A 26,104-nucleotide genomic window follows, 5' to 3' on the forward strand; every position below is an offset into this window, starting at 1 on the left:
CAAAAAGTGTCATAATGGGCATTAAGGCTTTTAAGTTTCTTTCAAACTTTTTTCGTTTGTTTGTTTTTCTTTTTGAGATGGAGTCTCGCTGTGTTGCCCAGGCTCGAGTGCAGTGGCGCGATCTGGGGTCACTGCAATCTCTGCCTCCTGAGTTCAGGCAATTCCAGTGCCTCAACCTCCCTAGTAGCTAGGATTGCAGACATGCACCAGTATGCCCGGCTAATTTTTGTATTTTTAGTAGAGATGGGGTTTCACCATGTTGGCCAGGCTGGACTCAAACTCCTGTCCTCAAGTGATCCACCTGCCTCGACCTCCTGAAGTGCTGGGATTACAGGTGTGAGCCACCGCGCCTGGCTTAAGTTTTATTTTTAAATGTGCACTGCAATTAATTTTATGAAGAAAAGAATAATGAGTTCTATTCTCCCTACATGAAGACCACACTTTTCCCTGTAGTTGAAAGAATCTATACTAAGCAATATATCCCATCTTTCCATCCTGGGTCAAGAAAACCACTGAAATGGCGGCTGACATTTTGCACAGAATTTTCAGAATTGTTTATAAGAATTCTAAGAGAAATTTTCATCCAATGTCTTTGACACTCTTTCAGTGTGGGTTTACTGATATCTTAGTTTTCATACTTTTAGTAAAAGGCAGACTCTACAACAAGTATCTCTCGTATCTGCAACAGTATTATACACACAAACACTCTGGAGAATAACGAGTTAAATTGTTTTTTATATAAATTGAAAAGTGACTGGGCGCCGTGGCTTACACCTGTAATGCCAGCACTTTGGGAGGCTGAGGTGGGCGTATCACAAGGTCAAAAGATGGAGACTATCCTGGCCAACATGGTGAAACCCTATCTAAAAATACAAAAGTTAGCTATGCGTGGTGGTTCTTGGCTGTAGTCCTAGCTACTTGGGAGGCTGAGGCAGGAGAATCACTTGAACCCAGGAGGCAGAGGTTGTAGTGAGCTGAGATCCCACCCCTACACTCCAGCCTGGCCACAGAGCAAGACTCCGTATTACTGCACATTGTGCACATGTACCCTAAAACTTAAAGTATAATAAAAATATATACATAATTAAACCAAAAAGACAAAAAGAAAAGAAAGAAAAGCATGATACTTGTTACTGTCATACTGCCTTCCATATTTTTCCAACACCAGCCAGAAAAATTGCCTATTAAATATGCAAAAAAAATTCATATAACCGCTCCCTTGGTAGCTAAAGTAGCAAGAAGAGAAGGAAAATATAAAATATTGAAAAGTGTTGTAAGAATTCATACAAGCAGCTGAAGAGGTACTATGACCCTACTTACAAAAGGTAATTATTTCCTGTTTATGTTTATAACTATTAAACTGCTTTTATAAAGTATTGAGACACTCCACTGGAAATGAAATTACAGAGCAGTTATGACTCAGGAAGTTAAAATGATTAGCAAGGAAAAAAGAAAAAAATGTTCCATGTAATATTTATGGCGGTGGGGGTACTACACAAAATGTGATTCTCAGCTTTGCACCATACAAGCTAAGTTTTATAACTGTGAGATGATTTAGGATCTAGGTAAGTGAGTCACACTAACCAAACTCCCAAAACACTGATTTACTCTCCTAAACACTAATTTTTAAAGTAGAGAATATATACATAGTTAACAAAATGTATCAATTTGTTTTTTGTAACACTGTCAACTCAAAACTAAGATACCTGCAAAATTTGAACTCAGAATGATAAAGCAGTATGTGTGCATGAAAAAAGAACAAAGGTAGTCTGAAAGTTTTGCCTGCTGTTCAATCTCATATATGGCAAAGCCTGAAGAATTTTTAATGGTAGTGTTGATCAGATATAGAAGCTAAATAAATCTGAAAAATACTTACTATCTATCTCCAATATTTCTTATTATTTTAAAAATCTATTATTAGAACACTTCCATCTGCTGGACATGTTTTCATTATAGATTTTTTTTTATTAATTACACTCCAATAATTACTTTTCTTTTTATAGGCATTTTTAAAGTTCCTTATGAGATTAAATAAGGGACTCTGATCTAATCCAATCACAATTGTTAATTACTTTACGGGCTTTTTATGCTTCACAAGCTTTTCATAGATGGTGAATCTTATCCACTTTATGTTAAGTGTTTTCATTTTTAACTTCTGATATACCTTTTTAACTGTAAGGTGTTCACCCTATTAAAACCTACAGACCCCTAGCACTGACTGACAGCAAATATTATATGTATGAAGAGAAAACTCCATTTAAAAATTCTTACGCATCAATGATTTTTAAATAGCATTTATTATTTTATTATTGACTATAAAAGAGATTCATGATGTATAGGTTGAGAAATTTTCAACTGCGGATTACAGAAAATCCAACATAAATTGGCTTATTTAATAAGGCCAATTCTATATAACAAAAAAGCCAGAACAATACCATGCCAGAGCTGGTTTATTCTCTGGCTCAGTGACATCATAATGAACCTATATGTTTACAACCTTTTAATTAAACCAACCTCAACATGTAATTCTGTGTCATAATGGTAAGATGGTTATAGCCAGTCTTGGAACTGTATGTAATATATCAATACTCAACCATGAAAAAGGTCTATTCCTTTTTGTTTGTTATTTTATAACAGCAAGAATATTGTTCCAAGAGGCTTCCCTGACATATTTCTCTCATATCTCATTGACTATTACTGTATATCATGCCCATATCTAAATCCAGCACTAGAAAGGAAAATGAACTTTTAGTAATTATTTTAGACAGATTAATAATTTCCGAACTTTACCATGCATCAGTCAAAATTGTTAAAACACAGATCACAATTCTCAGAAAAAAAAGATTACATTCAATAGGTCTTTGATGTGGCGAGATAATTCACATTTTCATAAGTCTACAGGTGATATTACTATTTGCTCATAGAAAAACATTTTGAGAACCACTGGTTTAGTGTATACACTGATTAGTCCTCTTATACAACCAGGGAATATATTTTACATCAGAAGAATCAAATTCAGGGACCATTATGATGACATATACACAAAAGTTAAGTTATATTAAGAAACTTAAAAACAAATTTGACCCAAGATTCACACGTATAGAAATATTTTTGTTATGAGAGATTACAGCAATTGATTGAATGTAGATTAAGAAAAAAACGTATTTTGAGCTTGTGCTCAATCTCAAGCTGGGCCCTTTTGAAACTTAGGAAATGATATATATATACTATATATTATATATATAAATATATATAATATATAGTATATATATTATAAATATAGATATATAATATAAATCATTTTAAAGCTTCGAGTATTTTTTCTAGTTTACCAAAAGAGGAGAATCTATTGAAGACCAATAATTTGTCAGGGAGAAATAATCTTAAAGGACCATGGATAGGATTTGCAATGTAAATGTGATAAAGGTATAGGGAAAAAATTGAATTGAGTTTTCCCTGAACTCTACAAAATAGATACAGACACCCGGGTAGCCCCTAAACCTCTGGACTTGGATTGGCAGAGCTTGTAATAGAACCAGCATACCATGCTTCTCAAACTTGAGTGTGCTTGTGCAGCAATGGGGGATGTTGCTAAAATTCAGGTTACAATTTAGGATCTCTGAAGCAAGATGGGAGATTCTGTGTTTCTAACAAGTTCCCAGATGTTGTCAATGTTGCTGGAACCAGAGCTCATTTTAAGCAGCAAGGTTATATAATCAGTTTCAAATATAAGTCTAGGTAGACCTTGTTACAATTGGCTGGCCACATAAGAATTACCTAGGAAACTTGTAAAAGAGCAATGAAGAACTAGTTAATTGCTTTAAGGAAGGAACTGAAGAATGGATTAAGGAGAATATGATAGGTAGCAGGGAGAGAAGTAAAGAGAGTACCTCAATAGTCCACGAAAAAGCTGATGAAATTCTGAACAAACCATGAAGTTGAAGAGGAAGAAACATTTTTCAAGAGTCATTTGTGATATAGAAAATAAAAATTGGTGAATATAATTTATTGCGTCTATGTGTGCATGTACACATGCACAAGGAAAACACAAACATAGATCTGACTAGGAATAAATGGGCTGATAAATTAGCATTCACAAAAATAAGGTACAAAGATGGGGGAAGTTTAGAGCGAATTAGAGAGAGTTCAGCTGCAAACATATTGAATATTCGAAGCTTGAAACATACATATACTCAGGAGAGAATTGCAGAGCAATGTCTGAAGCAAGGCTGAGGTCAAAATTTTGAAAGTATCTGTCTGCAAGTGATAGTTGAAACTATTGTGTTAAGATTGCCCAAGCAAGAAAAAAAGAGAAAAGAGATAAGAAGAAAATTATGATGGATACTAACATTCGAGGAACCCATTGAGAAAAATAACCTGACAAAAGAGAATGAGAAAAATGTGATCAAAGAAGTGGTGAATATTGAAATGCAAGGATGGCAATTATTTCAAAGAGGGCTCAGAGGTCAAATAGATAGGAACTGATTATAACTCACTGTGTTAGATTATAAAAAAAGAAAATCACCGGTGACCTTGGCAGTGGGGGCAGAAATAGAATAAGAAAGACAGAGAATTTAAGTTTTTTTAAAAAGGGATATTAGTGTGAATATGAAAAAATATAGTGAGGACTATGTATACAAGGTACTATGGCATCCACCGAGAAAAGCAGTATGTGGTGGGAACCTAACAGATAAACTCAAGGGAAATATTTAACCGAGTTCAAATTCCCAGGAGCCAAGAATTTTGCTAACAGTTCCACATTATCAGAGCACTTGGATTTACATTGGAAAGTGTGTCAAATAGAATATTTAAAAAAAATAAAAAACTAAAACCGCTAAGAAGATGTTTGATAAGCCCACTGAGCTAAGGCTTTTCATGAATAAAGTCTGAAACAAGCAGCAAAGGCAGGAGACACGGTGACTCAGTTAAAAAGATATTGTGAAATAGTAACAGCCTCAGGAAAGTGTCAGATTGGTTTGGATTTCATATCAAAAACAGACAGAGACAGAGGAATACTCCACCCTGAGTATGAGACAAGGGGTCTCAGTACTGCCCGATGAATTTGATTTAGAGGTGGAGAAACACTTTAACTGATGTAAGGGACAGCTGAGCACTTACCATAAATGTGATTCAAGAACTCCATAGAACGTAATGTGTAGTTAGAAACAGCTCCAAATGTTCAGGATATTGACAGAGTAATGTCATTCTGTTATCAGGAAGAGGACAAGAAAGGACATACTAGTATTCATTGTCCATGAACAAGAAGATATTAACAGGAGACAAATAGAGCCAAACCAACCTCAAAGACCCAGAATTAAAATTTAAAGTGGAAAATCTGGACTTTTAACATTTGGTGCAGTGAAATACAGGTAAGTGGGAGTAGGAGAGAAGACTAAGAGGAATAGAAGACAGGAAGACTGAGCTTCCACAGAAAATAATGTTGGGCTTCAGAGACTGGAGCGATGGAAAACTGAAATTAGCACAGAATAACCCAAGACAGAGTCTGAGCTTGCTTGAGAAAATATAATTATACTCCATGCTTACAAATAATAGTTTTTGTTTTGGAAAAACATCTAGAGGAATTAATGAGGGAGAAGAAAAGTAGAGAATTATAAATTCCCCAGAATTTTTACACAAGTGGGGAGAAAATGGAAGTAGAAAATAGCAGAGCAGACTAGGCACAGTGGCTTGTGCCTGTAATTCCAACACTTTGGAAGGCCAAGATGGGCGTATCACTTGAGCCCAGGAGTTTTGAGACCAGCTTGTCCAACATGAGGAAACCCCATCGCTACAAAAATTTTAAAAATTCACTGGGCGGGAGGCTGAGGTGGGAGGATCACCTGAGCCCAGGAAGGTGGAAGCTGCAGTGAGCTGTAGTGATCACACCATTGCATCCAGCCTAGGTGACAGAGTGTGTCCCTGTCCACCCCCGCCCCTGTCCAAAAAAAAAAAAAAAAAGAAAATAGCAAAGCACTCTTCCCCTCTTCCCTTTTGTGGCCATCACCAGAGCAGCAGCAGTCAAAATGAAGGTCAATCCCTTTGTGACTTCTGACCAAAGCAAGAACTGCAAAAGACATTTCAATGCCCCTTCCCACATTCTCAGGAAGAGTATGCCTTCCCCCGCTTTCCAAAGTGCTGAGACAGAAGTTGAAGGTTAAATCTATGTCCATCCAAAAGAATGATGGCGTTCATGTTGTGTGAGGACACTAACAGGTCAGCAAAGCAGTCTAGATTTACAGGACTATGTAAAGTATGTCATCTTCGCTGAGTGAATGCAGCAGGAAAAGGCTAATGGCACAACTGCTCATATGGGCATTCACCCCAGCAAGGTGGTTATCACTAGGCTACAACTGGGCCAAGACACAAAAAGAACCTTGAATGAAAATCCAAATTCACAAAGTAAGAAAGAAAAAGGGCAAATAAAAAAAGGAAATAAAGAAAAAAGAAAAAAGAAACTGAGAAGATGCATGAATAAAGTAGTCTCATATACAACTTTCATTAAAAACTTGGCCAGGCACGGTGGCTCACGCTTGTAATCCCAGCACTTTGGGAGGCCGAGGCGGGCGGATCACGAGGTCAGGAGATCGAGACCACGGTGAAACCCCGTCTCTACTAAAAATACAAAAAATTATCCGGGCGTGGTGGTGGGCGCCTGTAGTCCCAGCTACTCGGAGAGGCTGAGGCAGGAGAATGGCGTGAACCCGGGAGGCGGAGCTTGCAGTGAGCCGAGATTGCGCCACTGCACTCCAGCCTGGGCGACAGAGCAAGACTCCGTCTCAAAAAAAAAAAACAAAACAAAACAAAACAAAAAAAACACTTGCTAAAATGAAAAGAAAAAGAAAGAAAATCACAGCGTGATGGAAGTAAAAGAGTTAAAGAAAAGATCACCGAAACCCACAAAGAGATCCTGCAAATCATAAAAGAGGTACATAAAATCAGTTAAATACAAAGAAGCCTGGAGAAACTGCTTGCATAGTTAAAGGAAGAACTGAAGAAAAAAAAATGGATGGAATTAAGTCTGTTGTTGTCATGAACCACTGCAATATGATTGAATGTACAAGTAAATTTGTTTTGCTTCTATGGAATCTGTCTTTAGAAAGAATTGTAAATGAGTTACATTAAAATGGCATTTTTATTTTTTAAAATATACAGTGAAAATCAAAGGAGATAATGCAAGCAAACGTGTTTTGATGAAGTTAATTTAAGTACTCCACGTGGAAGGTGTTATTATTATTATCTTTATCTTGTGATTCCAGTGCTGATTTTCAGTCTTTATACCCTTGCTCATAGCTAAGCAATTTTAATTCATTCTATGGCTAAGATGTCATTATCTTGTAGCTAATATTCTACCAAGTTCTAAATATATTTTAGCTAAGTGTTTACCTTCTGTCAACTCATTTTCAATGCTATCAAGAAAATCCATCAGTTTCTTAATGGAAAAAATCAATTTTTCCAGTTTAACTTATTTTTGATTAAAAGAAAACTAATTTCCCATGTACTCTTTTTTTAAAGGACATGCTTATTTCTTAAATATTTGTGTTTCTACCTCAAAAACAAAAAGAGGCTATATACAAAGGCATTATTTTATTAGACTTAAAAACACCAGTAAAATGAAGTGTTATTCTGCGTTCTAGAATTCTGTGTTATAGATAAATTCCTACTAAAACATAACTGCCTGAGCCCTAGATTACTTGAGGCCAAGAGTAGGACCAGCCTGAGCAATAGCCCAACCTCATCAATATAAAATAGTTTAAAAATAGTCAGATGTGGCAGTGCATACCTGCAATCCTAGCTGCTCAGGAGCCTGAGACAGGAGGATGGTTTGAGCCAAGAGTTCAAGGCTGCAGTGAGCCGTGATTGTGTCATTGCACTCCAGCCTGAGTGACAGAGCAAGACCCTTTCTCTAAATAAATAAATAATTAATTAAAAAGAGATAGTTGAGTTCTGTGTGGCCTTCATCCCATTCACGAAAGAGGAGTCCTCATTACCTAATCACTTCCTAAAATGCCTCACTTCTTAGCATGACCACAGTAGGGACTAAGCTTCAACATAAATTTCAGAGGGGACACCATCATCCAAACCATAGCATTCTGCCCCTGCCCCCTTCCCAAAATTCATTTCCTTCTCACATACAAAATAGTTTCATTCCATCCCAATAGCCCCAGAAGTCTTAACTCATTCCAGAATCAACTTTAACATCTAAGTCCAAAGACTCATCTAAATATTGCCTAAATTAGATATGGATTAGACTCAAAGTATGATTCATCCTGAGGCAAATTTCTCTCCATCTGTAAGTGAAATCAGTTTATATACTTCCAAATAAAATGATAGGACAGTGATAGGACAGACATTACCATTCCAACAGGAGGAAGTAGGAAAGAAGAAAGAGGCAACAGATTCCAACAAAATCTAAATCCCTACAGGGCAAATATTTAATCTTGTAGCTTAAGAATAATCTTTGACTCCATGTCCTGTCTTCTGTACAAACTAGCGTAGGAGTAGAGTGCCCAAGGCTCAGCAAGAGCCTGCAACCTTGGCTCTGCTGGGCTCAGCTCCCACACCAGTTCTCTTAATTTAGAGTCAAATGCCTGCAGCTCTCCCTGGCTGATATCACACTCTGGTGTCTCTATAGTTCTTGGGCATCCTTTGAAATCTCAGTGAAGATTGCCATGCCTTCACAGCTTGTGAACTCTGTGCACCTGCAGATTTAGAACCACATGGATGCCACAAAGTTGTATGGCTTGTGCCTTCTGGAGTGGTAGTCCATGCCACACCTGGGCCCACTTGAGCCACAGCTGAAGCAGCCAAGGAGCACTGTACTAGAATGCAGGAAGCAGAGACTTGAGACGACCCTGGGCAGTCAAGGAAGGAAACCTAAGAACGTAATTAAAAGGCCCCACTTCTTAATACCACCACAATGGGGATTAAGTTCCAACACCATCATTCAAACAATGGCAGTTATGTTCAAGATAAATCTAGAAACTTAATTTTGTTTAAGTGTGATGTAATTATTCTGGTAAAATTTTAAAATAATCTCCTGATACACATACACACACACACACACACACACACACACACAGCATTTCATTTTTCAATGCATTTGAATTTATTTGTATTAAATATTTTTCTTAGTGTTATCTCTCCTTATGACAAATTAATCATATTACTATGCATGAGAAACTCAACTTTTAAAAAAGTGAGGCTCAATGGGTATAGAACTGAAACTCAAGCCTCTGCTTTAGGAAAAAGAGCCAAAAGAGCCAACTTGCTAAATTTCCTGTATAATATATGTATGACAATGAAACTATCACCCTAAAACTGGAAAACCTGAGAAAGGACTCTGCTACTATAAACATGTGAGATTACTAAGGTCATTTGAAGGTAATTAGAAAATGAGCTCATTCAATGATCATATGTTACTTCTCAAACAAATGTTGCATATGGGACAAAGGTAAATGATTTGTTTTATGAGATATATTAAAATAAATGTACTACCAATTTTATGACACTTTCCCCACAACTGTTTGAAAATATTAATAATAGATCTAATGGCTATTTGAAATTCCTTCAGAACAATCTAAATTTTTTGAAAGTATTCTCATTAAATTCATTATATTTCGTTGTGACCAAGAGGGATTTATTCTAGATACGTAAGGCTGGTTCAACATCAGAAAAAAAAAAAAATCAAAATAAGTCACCATATCTCCAAGCTAAAATGTAAAAATATGCCCATAAAATTTACTCAGAGAAAGCATTTGATGAAATATGGCACCCATTTTTCAGTAAGCGGGGAATAGAAAGGAATTATCTCAATTTCATGGAGTGTCTACATAAGCCTATACCTAACATCATACTGATGATAAAAGACTGAATACTTTCAAACAAGGAATAAGTCAAGAATGTCTGTTTTTTCTATTGAACAGACATTCAGACAGAATGTCCAGTGAGTTCAATAAGGCAAGGAAAGCAAACGAACAAACAAAAAGAGATATCGTTTATAAAGGAAGAAATAAACCTGCACTACTTGAAGACCGCATGATCATTTACATAGAAAATTCCAAGGGATTAAAAAAAAAAAAAAACTAACCAAATCTTTCACACCAAATAAGTGAGTCTAGCAATGTCATAAAATCAACACACAAAAATCAATAACATTTATATAGACTAACAATAAACACGTGGAAACTTAAATTAAAAATGCAATGCCATTTGCAGTTGCTCCACAAACAAATTCTTAAAAAAATCTGTATTAGTCAGGATCCTCTAGAGAAACAGAAATAATGTATACATATGTATAAGATGATTTTTTATGGGAACTGGTTTACACAGTGGTGAAAAATGAGAAGTCTCAAAATGTGCTGTCTGCAAGCAGGAGAACCAGGAAAGAAGGTGGTAAAATTTAGTCTGAGTCCGAAGGACTGAAAACCAGTGGAGCCAAGGGTGTCATTCCAACTCTGAGGCTGAGGGCTTGGGTTTGGTAGTGGTGACACTCGTGCAAATCATGGAGTCCAAAGAGTGAACAACCAGGGGCTCCGACCAGGAACCTGTTGGAGGCAGGAGAAAATGTATGTCTCAACTCAAGAAAAGTAAGCAAATTTGCCCTTCCTCCACCTTTTTGTTCTATTTAGGCCCTCAAGGGACTGGATGATGCCTCACCTTGGTGAGTAATCTTCTTTACTCAGTTAACTGATTCAAATACTAATCTCTTCTGGAAACAGCCTGACAGACACATCCAGAAACAATGTTTTGCCAGCTATTTGGCCATCCCTTAACCCCATCAAGGTGACACATACAATTATCACACGTCTACGTGTGGGATATGTAAGTTGAAAATTACAAAATATTGATTAATAAAATTTTAAATTACCTAAACGAATATGGAAATACATAATGTTTATAGATTGGAAAACTGAACAGAATTAAGAGATAATTTCTTCCCTGATTGGTGTATAGGCTTTAAACAACTTCTACCAAAATCCCAGCAAGATTTTTGTAGACATAGACAAGTTTCTTCTAAATTTTATATTGAAAGGTACAGGCCCTAGACTAGGTAAAACCATCTTAACAAAGAAGAGTAAAAAGGGAATAATTACTTCACTTGATATTAAGGCCTACTATATATCCAAAATAATCAAAATAGTGCAATAATGGCAGAGGGCTAGACACATAGGTCAATAGGACAGAATAGAGAACCTAGAAATAGACCCACATAGCTATGCCCAACTGAATTTTGACAAAGGGGCAAAAGATATTCAGTAGAAAAATGATAGCCCTTTCAACAAGTGGTGATGGAGAAATTAAACATCCATAAGAAAAAATATTAACATTGACCTAACTAAAAATGATCACCAATTTAAATACAAAACGTGAACTCATAAAATGTTTAGAAAAAATATAGGATAAAATTTGAGGGTATAGGGTTAGCCAAATAACTCTTAGACATGACACCAAAAACATGCCCCATTAAAGAAAAAATTAACAATTTGGATCTCATCAATATTTTTAAGAACTTTTACTACATAAAATCACACATGAAGAAAATGAAGTCAAGATATGGAATGAGAGAAAATATTTGCAAATCACATAATCAGCAATGAACTAGTATACAAAATATGATTTAAAACTTTTAAAACTCAACAGTTAAAAAAATTTAGTAAGAAAATGAATAAAAATATTGAGACAGTTTACCAAAGAGGTTACACAGATGGCAAATAAGCACATGAAAAAATGCTCAACATACAAAATGCAAATAAAAATCACAATGACAAATCACTACACACCTGTCAAATGACTAAAATTAAAAAAATAGTGAAAACACCAGATGTTCCCAAAAATTCTGAAAAATTGCACCATTCTTACATTGCTGGAAATATAAAATGATACAGCCACTCTGGAAAACAATTTTAACAGTCTTATAAAAGTAAATATGCAATTACTGTATGGCAATTGTACTCATAGGCATTTATCACAGAGAAAAAATTATGTTCATCCAAAAGCTTGTAAACGAATATAGCACTTTTATTCATAATAGTAAGAACACAGATAGTTAAACACTGAAAATAGCACAGATACTCTTCAACATGTTAACATGTGAACAACACATGACAGATGTAACAAACTGTTATCTACATGCCATTGAATACTATTCAGCAATAAAAAGAAGCTCTATTAATACCTGCAACGACTTTAAAGGATTTTCAGGGAACTATGCTAGGTGAAAAGAATCAATCCTAAAAGGTTGCATAGTGTATGATTCCATTTATATAATGCTTTGAGATAAAATTTTATTTGTTTATTTTATTTATTTATTTTTAAGACAGAGTCTTGCTGTCTCACCCAGGCTGGAGTGCAGTGGCACCATCTCGGCTCACTGCAACCTCCATGTCCCAGGTTCAAGTAATTCTGGTGCCTCAGTCTCCTGAGTAGCTAAGATAACAGACCATGCACCATCATACCAAGCTATTTTTTTGTAGAGACAGGGTTTTGCCATGTTGACCAGGCTGGTCTTGAACTCCTGGCCTCAAGAGATCCACCTGTCTCCATCTCCCAAAGTGCTGGGATTACAGGCTTTTGCCTGGCAAGATAAAATTTTATAAATGGAAAACAGAGTAGTGGTTGTACGGAGTTAGACAACCTGGTAAGTGGTGGTGTGCAGGAGGGAGGTGGGGGTGATAATAAAAGAGTAAAAGCTATGTGAGGTGATAGGTTTGGATCCCCAAATATGAAATCTCACGTTCAATTGTAATCCCCAGTTTTGGAGGTGAGGCCTGAAAACAGGTGATTGTGTCATGGAGGTGGATTTTTCCTTCTGTATTGTGTCACAATGGTGAGTGAGTTCTCACATGATCCTGTTGCTTAAAAGTGTATAGCACCTCCTTCCTCTCTCTCTTCCTCCTGCTCCAGCCATGTGAAGTGCTGGCTTCCCCTTCAACTTCCATTATGATTGAAAGTTTCCTGAGGCCTCCACAGAAGCTGAGCACATGCCAGCCTCATGTTTCCTGTACAGCCTGCAGAACTATGAGCCAATTAAACCTATTTTCTTTATAAATTACTATCTCAGGTAGTTCCTTATAGCAGTGCAAAAATGGACCAACACATGAGGGATAATCGTGGTGAGAGAACTGTTCAATATTTTTATTGTGGTGATGGATACACAATCTACACCTGTGAAAAAATTATATAGAGCAAAACGTACATACACACACTCACAAACAAGTATAGGAAGAGCTAAGTCCACAGTCCAAAGTCTCATCTGAGACAAGGCAAGTCCCTTCTGCCTATGAGCCTGTAAAATCAAAAGCATCCTAGTTACCTCCTACATACAATGGGGGTACAGGTATTGGGCAAATATAGCTCTTCCAAATGGGATAAATTGGCCAAAACAAAGGGGTTACAGGGCCCATGTGAGTCCAGAGTCTAGCAGGGCAGTGAAATTCTAAAGCTCCAAAATCATCTCCTGTGACTCCGTGCCTCATATCCAGGACAAGCTGATGCAAGAGGTAGGTTCCCATAGTCTTCGGCAGCTCTGCCTCTGTGGCTTTGCAAAATATAGCCCCCCTCCTGGCTGCTTTCACAGGCAGGCATTGAGTGTCTGCAGCTTTTCCAGACCCACCGTGCAAGCTGTTGGTGTATCTACTATTCAGGTGTCTGGAGGATGGTGGCCCTCTTCTCACAGCTCCACTAGGCAGTGTCCTAGTAGGGAGTAGGGACTCTGTGTGGGGGCTCTGACCGCACCTTTCCCTTCCACACTGTGCTAGCAGAGGTTCTCCATGAGGGCTCTGCCTCTGCAGCAAACTTTTGCCTGGGCATCCAGGCATTTCCACTCATCTTATGAAATCTAGGTGGAAGCTCCCAAACCTCAATTCTTGACTTCTGTGCACCTGCAGTTTCAACACCACATGGAAGCTGCCAAGGTTTGGGACTTGCACCCTCTGAAACCACATGCCAAGTTGTACCTTGGCTCCTTTTAGCAACAGCTGGAGCAGCTGAGATGTAGGGCACCAAGTCCCTAGGCTACACACAGCATGGGGATCCTGGGCCCAGCCCAGGAAACCACTTTTTCCCCCGCCTAGACTTCCAGGTCGGTGATGGGAGGTACTGCCATGAAGACCTCTGACATGCCCTGAAGACATTTTCCCCATTGTCTTGGTGATTAACATTTGGCTCCTCGTTACTTATGCAAATTTCTGCAGCTGGCTTGAATTTTACCTTAGAAAATAGGATTTTCTGGCCGGGCGTGGTGGCTCACGCCTGTAATCCCAGCACTTTGGGAGGCCGAGGCGGGCGGATCACGAGGTCAGGAGATCGAGACCATCCTGGCTAACACAGTGAAACCCCGTCTCTACTAAAAATACAAAAAATTAGCCGGGCGAGATGGCGGGCGCCTGTAGTCCCAGCTACTCGGGAGGCTGAGGCAGGAGAATGGCGTGAACCCCGGGGGGGCGGAGCCTGCAGTGAGCCGAGATTGCGCCACTGCACTCCAGCCTGGGCGACAGCGAGACTCTGCCTCAAAAAACTGACAATGTGATAGAAAAGAAAATAGGATTTTCTTTTCTATCACATTGTCAGACTGCAAATTTTCCAAACTTTTACGCTCTGTTTCTGTTTTAAAACTGAATGCCTCTAACAGCACCCAAGTCATCTCTTGAATGTTTTGCTGCTTAGAAATTTCTTCTTCCAGATACCCTAAATCATCTCTCTCAAGTTTAAAGTTCCACAAATCTCTAGGGCAGGGGCAAAATGCCACCAGTTTTTTTGCTAAAACATAACAAAAGTCACCTTTGCTCCAGTTCCCAACACGTTCCTCATCTTTATCTGAGACCACCTCAGCCTGGACTTATTGTCCATAGTGCTATCAGGCTTTTGGTCAAAGCCATTCACTAAGTCTCTAGGAAGTACTAAAATTTCACACATTTTCCTGTCTTCTTCTGAGCCCTCCAAACTGTTCCAACCTCTGCCTGTTCCCCAGTTCCTAAGTCACTTCCACATTTTCTAGTATCTTCCCAACAATGCCCCACTCTACTGTTACCAATTTACTGTATTAGTCTGTTTTCATGCTGCTGATATAAACATACCTGAGACTGTGAAGAAAAAAAGATTTAATTGTACTTAAAGTTCCACATGACTGAGAAGCCTCAGAATCATGGCAGGAGGCAAAAGGCACTTCTTACATGGCAGCAGCAAGATAAAATGAGGAAGATGCAAAAAGCAGAAACCCCTGTTAAAACCATCAGATCTCATGAGACTTATTCACTGCCATTAGAACAGAATAGAGGAAACCGCCCTCATGATTTAAATGATCTCCCACAAGTTCCCTCCCATAACAGGTGGGAATTATGAGAGCACAATTCAAGATGAGATTTGGATAATGACACAGAGCTAAACCGTATCATTATTGAAGGGAAAATCTTAGCTAAAATTAAAGCAATCCTACCTAAACTTTCTAAAAATCTGCAACCATAGGCACAGATTTGTGCCACAAACTTCAAGAAAGAGAAAATGAGTATTAATAGCTTCAAACCAGTTGGAGAAACTAAGCAGATAATACAAATTCAAAAATATGTTTAATTAGATAATGCAGGACTAAAGTAATAATAATGAATTAATTAATTAAACCACACTGTAAGTGGCTTAACATTTCATAGAAAGTTTTTATTTTTCCCCCACTTTGGCTAATTGGATCATTTCCACATGAATGAAATACATGCTAAATTATTTATAGATAATTACATGGCTGTGCTGTTACTAAAATATTAAGACACAGTTGTCCCACAGGAAACATTGCAACAGACACATGGAAGTCACAAAATGAATAGCTGAGGAGGTAATGAAGAGAAGTTATAAGAAAAGCCCACAAAACTAGTGATATGTTTATTAAAATTAATTTATTTTTTAGAATACTACAGGTACTTTTAAAAGCTGTTTTCATCCTCTAACCTTTCCCTTTCAAGAAAAATGGCTCATGTGTCAGCTTTTTAAATTAGCTTTACGTAAAAACTTTTACTAGAAATTAGACAACAAATATATTTTGATTAAATTTATAAGCAGTATTCTACTCCTCAACAATCATGACTATAGAAAAGGGGGGCACCACGATCTGTAGCATAACTGAAGTAAGCCAGCTTTTTATTTAATTATAACATGATTAATATCTAAATAAAGTGCTTCAGGTCACGTTAGTTGACACAGGAGCTGAGTATTTTCACCTAAGACTAATCATAAATGAGAATTTTAGGTACTGCTCTCTTCAGGCACTGTGGACACAAATTAAGCAAACTTTTGCATTGTTAATCTGCAGTTGCCAATTCATTTGATGCCATTTTGGCTAAAGAAATTGCCCATTAAGTCACACATGTGACCTAAGTAACATCCTCCTCTCAACTATTAAGTTACTATGGGCGAAATAAAATGTATTTAATTACATGTGTTCAACCTATTCTTTTTATCCTCCACTGCCAACTAATAAAAATCATTCTGGCTTTTGTCTCTTCACTTCACTCCATACCTCCATCATTTAGGAAAGGCTCTGGGTCCACCACTCTAGTTAAGGAGTTTGTGTGATCTAGAATCAATAGAATGCCTTATTGCCTTGGCCAGAACTTCCAATACTATGTTGAACAGGAGTGGTGGGAGAGGGCATCCTTGTCTTGTGCTGGTTTTCAAAGGGAATGCTTCCAGTTTTTGCCCATTCAGTATGATATTGGCTGTGGGTTTGTCATAAATAACTCTTATTATTTTGAGATAATTTCCATTAATACCTAGTTTATTGAGAGTTTTTCGCATGAAGGGCAATTTAATTTTGTCAAAGGCCTTTTCTGCATCTATTGAGATAATCATGTGGTTTTTGTCATCGGTTCTGTTTATGTGATGGATTACATTTATTGATTTGCTATGTTGAACCAGCCCTGCATCCCAGGGATGAAGCCGACTTGATGGTGGTGGATAAGCTTTTTGATTTGCTGCTGGACTCAGTTTGCCAGTATTTTATTGAAGATTTTTGCATCGATGTTCATCAGGGATATTGGCCTGAAATTTTTTTTATTGTGTCTCTGCCAAGTTTTGTTATCAGGATGATGCCAGCCTCATAAAATGAGTTAGGAAGGATTCTGTCTTTTTCTATTGTTTGGAATAGTTTCAGAAGGAATGGGACCAGCTCCTTTTTGTACCTCTGGTAGAATTTGGCTGTGAATCTGTCTGTTCCTGGGCTTTTCTTGGTTGGTAGGCTATTAATTACTGCCTTGATTTCAGAACTTGTTATTGGTCTATTCAGGGATTCGACTTCTTCCTGGTTTAGTTGTGGGAGGGTGTATGTGTCCAGGAATTTATCCATTTCTTCTAGATTTTCTAGTTTATTTGCATAGAGGTGTTTATAGTATTCTCTGATGGTAGTTTGCATTTCTGTGGGATCAGTGGTGATATCCCCTTTATCATTTTTTCTTGCGTCTATTTGATTCTTCTCTCTTTTCTTCTTATTAGTCTGGCTAGCAGTCTATTTTGTTGATCTTTTCAAAAAAAACCAGCTCCTTGATTCATTGATTTTTTGAATTTTTTTTTCTGTCTCTATCTCCTTCAGTTCTGCTCTGATCTTAGTTATTTCTTGACTTCTGCTAGCTTTTGAATGTGTTTGCTCTTGCTTCTCTAGTTGTTTTAGTTGTGATTTTAGGGTGTGGATTTTAGATCTTTCCTGCTTTCTCTTTTGGGCATTTGGTGCCATAAATTTCCTTCTACACACTGCTTTAAATGTGTCCCACATGTTATGATATGCTGTGTCTTTGTTCCTATTGGTTTCAAAGAACATCTTCATTTATGCCTTAATTTCGTTATTTATCCAAGAGTCATTCAAAAGCAGGTTGTTCAGTTTCCATGTAGTTGTGCAGTTTTGAGTGAGTTTTTCTGTTTTTTTGTTTTTTGTTTTTCTTTTTTTTTGAGATGGAGTCTCCCTCTGTCACCCTGGCTGGAGTGCAGTGGCAGGATCTCGACTCACTGCAAGCTCCGCCTCCCAAGTTGATGCCATTCTCCTGCCTCAGCCTCTGGAGTAGCTGGGATTACAGGCGTCCACCACCACGCCCTGCTAATTTTTTGTATTTTTAGTAGATACGGGGTTTCACTGTGTTAGCCAGGATGGTCTCGATCTCCTGACCTCGTGATCCACCCACCTAGGCCTCCCAAAGTGCTGGGATTACAGGCGTGAGCTACCACGCCCGGCCGTGAGTTTCTTAATCCTGAAGTTCTCATTTGATTGTACTGTGGTCTGAAAGACTGTTATGATTTCTGTTCTTTTGCATTTGCTGAGGAGTGTTTTGTTTCCAATTATGTGGCCAAGTTTACAATAAGTGCGATGTGGTGCTGAAAAGAACATATATTCTGTTGATTTGCCATGGAGAGTCCTATAGAAGTCTATTAGGTCCACTTGGTGCAGAGCTGAGTTCAAGTCCTGGATATGCTTTTTGATTTTCTGTCTCGTTTATCTGCCTAATATTGACAGTGAAGTGTTAAATTCTCCCACTATTATTGTGTGGGAGTCTAAGTCTCTTCGTAGGTCTCTAAGAACTTGCTTTATAAATCTGGGTGATCCTGTATTGTGTGCATATATATTTAGGATAGTTAGCTGTTCTTTTTTTTTTTTTTTCTTGGAGATGAAGTCTCACACTTGTTACTCAGTCCTGAGTGCAGTGGCACGATCTCAGCTCACTGTAACCTCCTCCTCCCTGGTTCAAGCAATTCTCCTGCCTCAGCCTCCCGAGTAGCTGGGACTACAGGTGTGTGCAACCACACCCAGCTAATTTTTGTATTTTTAGTGAAGACAGGGTTTCACCGTGTTGGCCACACTAGTCTCAAATTCCTGATCTCAGGCAATCCACCCACCTCGGACTCCCAAAGTACTGGGATTACAGCTATGAGCCACCATGCCCAGCAGCTAGCTCTTCTGGTTGCATTGATCCGTTTACCATTATGTAATGCCCTTTTTTATCTCTTTTGATCTTTGTTGGTTTATAGTCTATTTTATCAGAGACTAAGATTGCAACCCCTGCTTTTTTTTTTTGGCTTTCCATTTGCTTGGTAAATATTCCTCCATCATTTTATTTTGAGCCTATGTGTGTCTTTGCACGTGAGATGGGTTTCCTGAATACAGCACACTGATGGGTTTTGACTCTTTATCCAATTTGCCAGTCTGTGTCTTTTAATTGGGGCATTTAGCCTGTTTACATTTAAGGTTAGTATTGTTATGTGTGAATTTGATCCTGTCATTACGATGTTAGCTGGTTATTTTGCTCGTTAGTTGATGCAGTTTCTTCCTAGCCTTGAGGGTCTTTACAATTTGGTATGTTTTTGCAGCGGCTGGTACTGGTTGTTCCTTTCCATGTTTAGTGCTTCCTTCAGGAGCTCTTTTAGGGCAGGCCTGGTGGTGACTAAATATCTCAGCATTTGCTTGTCTGTAAAGTATTTAATTTCTCCTTCACTTATGAAGTTTAGTTTGGCTGGATATGAAGTACTGGGTTGAAAATTATTTTCTTTAAGAATGTTGAATATTGGCCCCCAATCTCTCTTGCTGCAGAGAGATCTGCTGTTAGTCTGATGGGATTCCCTTTGTGGGTAACCCAACCTTTTTCTCTGGCTGTCCTTAACCTTTTTTCCTTCATTTCAACCTTGGTGAATCTAACAATTACGTGTCTTGGAGTTGCTCTTCTCGAGGAGTATCTTTGTGGTGTTCTCTTTATTTCTTGAATTTGAATATTGGCCTGCCTTGCTAGGTTGGGGAAGTTCTCCTATTTGGTTCTATTCTCCCTGTCACTTTCAGGTATGCCAATCAAACGTAGATTTTGTCTTTTCATATAGTGCCATATTTCTTGGAGTCTTTGTTCATTTGTTTTCACTCCTTTTTCTCTAATCTTGTCTTCTCACTTTATTTCATTGAGTTGATCTTCAAACTCTGATATCCTTTCTTCTGCTTGATCGATTCAGCTATTGATACCTCTGTATGCTTCATGAAGTTCTCATGCTGTGTTTTTCAGCTCCATTAGGTCATTTATGTTCTTCTCTAAACTGGTTATTCTAGTTAGCAATTCGTCTAACCTTTTTTCAAGGTTCTTAGCTTCCTTGAATTGGTTTAGAACATGCTTCTTTAGCTTGGAGGAGTTTGTTATTACCCACCTTCTAAAGCCTACTTCTGTTAATTCGTCAAAGTCATTCTCTGTCCAGTTTTGTTCCCTTGCTGGTGAGGAGCTGTGATCCTTTGGAGGAGAAGAGGTGTTCTGGTTTTTGGGTTTTTCAGCCTTTTTGTGTTTGTTTCTCCCCATCTTCATGGATTTATCTACTTTTGGTCTTTGATGTTGGTGACCTTCGGAAGAGGTCTCTGATTGGACGTCCTTTGTGTTGATGTTGGTACTATTCCTTTTCGTTTGTTAGTTTTTTTTCTAACAGTCAGGTCCCTCTGCTGCAGGTCTGCTGTAGTTTGCTGGAGGTCCCCTCCAGACCCTCTTTGCCTGGGTATCTCCAGCAGAGGCTACAGAACAGCAAAGATTGGTGTCTGTTCCTTCCTCTGGAAGCTTTGTCCCGGGGGGCACCTGCCAGATGCCAGCCAGAGCTCTCCTGTATGAGGTGCCTGTCGACCCCTGCTGCGAGGTGTCTCCCAGTCAGGAGGCACGGGGGTCAGGTACCCACTTGAGGAGGCATTCTGTCCCTTAGCAGAGCTTGAACACTGTGCTGGGAGATCTGCTGCTCTCTTCAGAGCTGTCAAGCCAGGATGTTTAAGTCTGCTGAAGCTGTGCCCACAGCTGCCCCTTCCCCCAGGTGCTCTGTCTCAGGGAGATGGCAGTTTTATCTATAAGTCCCTGACTGTGGCTGCTGCCTTCTTTTCAGAGATGCCCTCCGCAGACAGGAGGAATCTAGAGAGGCAGTCTGGCTGCAGCAACCTTGCTGAGCTGGGGTGGGCTCCGCCCAGTTTGAACTTCCGGGTGGCTTTGTTTATGCTGTGAGGGTGAAACTGAGTACTCAAGCCTCAGCAACAGTGGACGCCCCTCCCTGCACCAAGCTCAGGCATCCCAGGTTGACCTCAGACTGCTGTGCTAGCAGCTAGAATCTCATGCCAGTGGATCTTAGCTTTACTGGGCTCCATGGGGGTGGGATCCACTGAGCCAGACCACTTGGCTCCCGGGCTTCAGCCCCCTTTCCAGGGGAGTGAATGGTTCTGTCTTGCTGGCATACCAGATGCCACTGGGGTATGAAAAAAAGAAAAAAAAGAATCCTGCAGCTAGCTCAGTGTCTGCCCAAACGGCCGCACAGTTTTGTGTTTGAAACCCAGGGCCCTGGTGGCATAGGCACTGGAGGGAATCTCTTGTTCTGCCAGTTGCAAAGACTGTGTGGAAAGCTCAGTATCTGGGCCAGAGTGCACCACTCCTCCTAGTACAATCTCTCACGGCTTCCCCTGGCCGGGGGAGGGAGATCTGCTGACCCCTCATGTTTCTCGAGTGAGTCCATGCCCCACCCTGCTTTGGCTTTCACTCCATGGGCTGCACCCACTGTCCAATCAGTCTCAATAAGATGAACCAGGTATCTCAGTTGGAATTGGAGAAATCACCTGCCTTCTGCAACAGTCTCGCTGGGAGCTGCAGACCGGAGCTGTTCCTATTCAGCCATATTGCCAGCAAATCCTACGTATGGTATTATTTAAATGTTCAAATGAAGAAATAAAAAGCTACACGTACAGGATATGAGGTACAATTCTGAAACTATTGTACATGTATATCAGGGTTAATAATTAAATTCTTAATTATGAGATCCAAGTTTCTCATTGTCAGAGAGGAAAGTTACAGAAAAGTGTAAAAAGAAGGGTAGAGTGAACTCCTTGGTACAGGATTAGATTTGGAGACATTAGTATGAATTTATGGTTAGGTTAATATACATTCAGATGGTTAGATACAGATACCTTTGTATAAATAGATATGTCTGTATATACAGGTTACATTACATACATTTATCACCTATCTCTTCTTCAGAGAGTGATTAGAAGCAATGATATCTAGTAAAACTTAGCACAAACAGTGCCCAGGTCATATGTTTAAGCCACAAGTATTTGACTAATACACACTTTTGACTCTGAAATCACTTTTTTGGATACTTTATACATAGTTTCAATATGTGAGAATTACATTTTACCTGTAGTATTCTAAATTAGCACAGTCCAGTAGGACTTTCTGTGATGAAAATGTTCTATCTCAGTGCTATTCAGTACAGGAGAATATAGGAGCTACTAATAGTAACACCTAGCTCTTGAACAATTGCAACGTGACTTACGAAATGAAAACACCTAACTTAATTGATTTCATTGTAATTTAATAGCCACAGGTGGCTAGTGGCTACTGTATTGGATAACAGTTTTTAGATAATCCATCAGATGGTATGTTCCCTCAAATCAAGGGACCACCATCCTAATTTTATATTAAAATAGAGCTGTTAAATACACTGCACTATATAAATATATTAAACACATAACTATTATAGGTAAGAAATACAAAAGGCATCACTTTAATATACATACGATAGAAAAACAATTATATTGTTGCAAATGTGTATTTGAAATTCAGGTGATTTTTAACCTATAAATGGGTTTGAGTTTTCTTTCTCTAATCCTAAGAAATTGATGTTTCCTTTCTTCTGTGCTCTGGATGAGGCATGTCGCTTTGAACTGGCTTATCTTATATTCTCTGTTTTCTTGAGACACAACCTGATGTGACCTGATGAAATGTGACACGCTTGTCACTTTTTGTTAAAAGTGAACAAATGTTTGTCAAATGAACAAATATCCATGTAACTAGAATGTTTTCCCATTACTGGTTCCTGGCAGATATTTGTCTAATGGCAAGGCCCTACATGAAGGAAAAAAAAATCATCAGCATTTAATAAGGCAGCTGATGCCTCAACAAAAACAGTCAAAACATTAAGTTCAAAAGAAAAACATATATATGTTTTCAGGATTTTGTTGTCTTGCATTTTCATGGTCTCTTTTTGCACTGTTGAATAATAATTATTTCTAAAGTAAATGATCAGAACATATATTGGTTTGGAATGAGGAATAGATAGCAGAAAGTGATGAACTAAATACTGTATTCCTTTTTTGTGGAAAGCATATTTAGTGAAAAGGGAGAAAAATAGTGCAGACAGTGCATGATATATGACTAGAAGTTTTTCTTATTAGAATAATTTTCTGAATTGTCCAGGAGGCATTATACTGTAAGCCATGTTCTTAGTGATGCAGAAAATTTCTACTTATAATGCCATATGAATTCCACATTCCACTATTATGAAAATGAGGAGTAACAAAAATATTCTCCATTTGCTTTCTGTTGCTCTCAAAATTATTAAGTTAATAATATGAAAAAGTATTTATCTAAATGGCTATCTTTTAAAACGTCAATGCAAGGCAAAAAATAGTGCAATACCATTTGATTTAATTTCTACATGCTTGACAAAAGATAACATGGTTGAAAGAATGTAGTTTAGCAAGTGAAAGTAAAACTAGAAATAATTTCAAGGAGGCAGAATATTCTAGATTTACCTTTAACTGTCACAGATAAAAAGGATTAATTAATGAAGTCTGCATTCCATAGATAGAGAGCTCCATTGGTACTTTGTAAATTTTCTTGAAAGAAAGATAGTCCAGGTTGAATTTCCTCTTCAGCTTGAAATGGATTCCAGTTTTTCTTTCTTAATATCAGGAGAAAAAGAAAAGCAGAGTATTAAAGCTAAAATTTAATCATAAATATTACATTAGTAGTATCCTTCAAAAATTTGCCTAAATATGTAATATGTGTATATAAAGTCATGAATATAAATTTCACAAGAAATCATCTAGATTTTTCTTTCAATCTAAGAATCTGGAATATTTTATATTTCATATAATTTATGACATAATAGAATATTAACATTACAAAGTGCTAAGTTAATCAAATTAGATTTCATGTGCATGATGATGGAATATAATTTCTCATATTATTTATTCATTATTCATTTTTATGAGTGAAAACAATGCAATACTGCCATTTATTGTAAATGTCTTCTCAATGCTGTGTCAAACAACTTTGATGATACCTATGAGTTAAGTAGAACAAACATAACAAATAAATAGTTATATTCATGTATGGATACAACACATAATTTTGGAAAGATGTACTAGGAAATAGTCCTGCAGATATTATGAAAATGTCAAAACCCACAATGATCAATAACAACCTATAATATTACATTTGAGATTTGACCAAAAAATAAAAATATATCCCAAATACTCAATGTTGTAAAAGTTTTAAGTGATTTTATCAAATGAGTTAAAAAATTAATCTGTTATTCAAAGCAATAGAAAATTATTTTTTAAAGGAAATATTTTCCTCACAAAGTGTAGAATATTTCTGCATGTTGAAATGCAGACTTTGACACCACTTCCAAAACAATTTCTCAAGATTACGAGAACGTTTTGTTTGCTGGGTGCACATTGACAGTGGCAATAAGAAAGGTGGTTGAGAAAATAAAAGTAAGAGGAAAAAATCAATAGAAATAGAATGGATGTGATTATAAAGCTCCAAAGGAGGATTAAAGTGTGACTTCAAATACAAGGGAACAAGAACTAGTATTTGTATGGTAAAAGTGAGACTGTAACTACAGGAGACCAGTACAGGAGCCCAAATTTAAAGCCTGTCCCATTAATAGGTCAATTATATACTATATTCTAAAAAACATGAATAATTTTGAAATTTAAAAGGGTCATTAGTAATTCTGGTGAGCCAACAGACATAAAACAAGGCATGTGATAACTCTAACCATATGCAAGTGATACAGTTTGGCTGTGTCCCCACCCAAAATTTCATCTTGAATTGTAACCCCCTTAATTCCCATAATCCCCACGTGTCAAGGGCTGGACCAGGTGGAGGTCATTGAATCCCAGGGGTAGTTTCCCCGTGCTGTTCTCATGATAGTAAGTGAGTTCTCATGAGATCTGATGGTTTTATAAGTGCCTGGCATTTCCCCTGCTTGCACTCACTCCATCCTGCCGCCCTGTGAAGAAGGTACCTGCTTCTCCTTTGCTTTCCGCCATGATTATGAGTTTCCTGAGGCCTCCTCAGCAATGCGGAACTGTGAGTCAATTAAACCTCTTTCCTTTATAAATTACCCAGTCTCGGGTATTTCTTCATAGCCATGTGAGAATGGATTAGTACAGCAAGTTTCAAGAATCTTAGAGAAGGGAGAGGTGACTCACTAAGCAACCAAAGCTGGCTCATTTCCCCAGCAATTTGATATGCAGAATTAGGAAGGAGAAGGGACTTTCTTGCTTCCATGAATTGTCTAACTCACTGTAATTGATGAATAAAACTAAATTTAAAAAATTTTAAGCTTTACTAACAGTTTTAATTGGTGGAGAAATGTCACAGGTAAGGTGGCACAGATAATAATGGATACATGAAGAAAGTTAGTATGGTTAGAAAAACAAAAAGAACAATAACAACCATTCAAGGGCTGACTATATTCTAGGTAATAAGCTAAGCATGTACCAAGTTGAATGAAACAAATTCAGAAATGTGAATTAACTTTTGCAAACTAACATAGGTGTCATTCTAATCCAAGACTTTTTGAAATCAAGATTTAATAAACTTTTTCTCTGCTGTAATGGCTCTCTTTTCACAAACCTGATGATGTTCCATTTCACTGTGAGCATAAGTTGAACTTAGTTCCTCATTAGAAATCTGACTGTGTTCTGCTGGAGATAAGTCAAAATATATGTTAAATATTGATCCATGAGTTAGTACTTAAGTATCATAAATCAAATTTTTCTGTACTTACTTCTTTCAATTTTTCAATTCTCATTCTCTGGGATATCCACCCCTCTCCTTCATACTGAAACTTTGCTAATTCCAATGGCTAATTCTTAATCCCATCTTAGTTTCCTATTAATAATAACTTACAACTGATAACTCTCTCCTTCATGAAACAGCTTCTTCATTTGTGACTCTTTCTCAGTATCCTTTGCTTGTTCTTTTTTATCCTTCAGCCTTAAATGTTGCCTTACTTAAGGGCTTATTCACTCACCCTTTTTCTTGTCCACTCAGATCTTTAATGA

Source organism: Hylobates moloch, unplaced genomic scaffold, assembly GCF_009828535.3.
Source record: "Hylobates moloch isolate HMO894 unplaced genomic scaffold, HMol_V3 SCAFFOLD_16, whole genome shotgun sequence".
Taxonomy (NCBI): Eukaryota; Metazoa; Chordata; class Mammalia; order Primates; family Hylobatidae; genus Hylobates; species Hylobates moloch.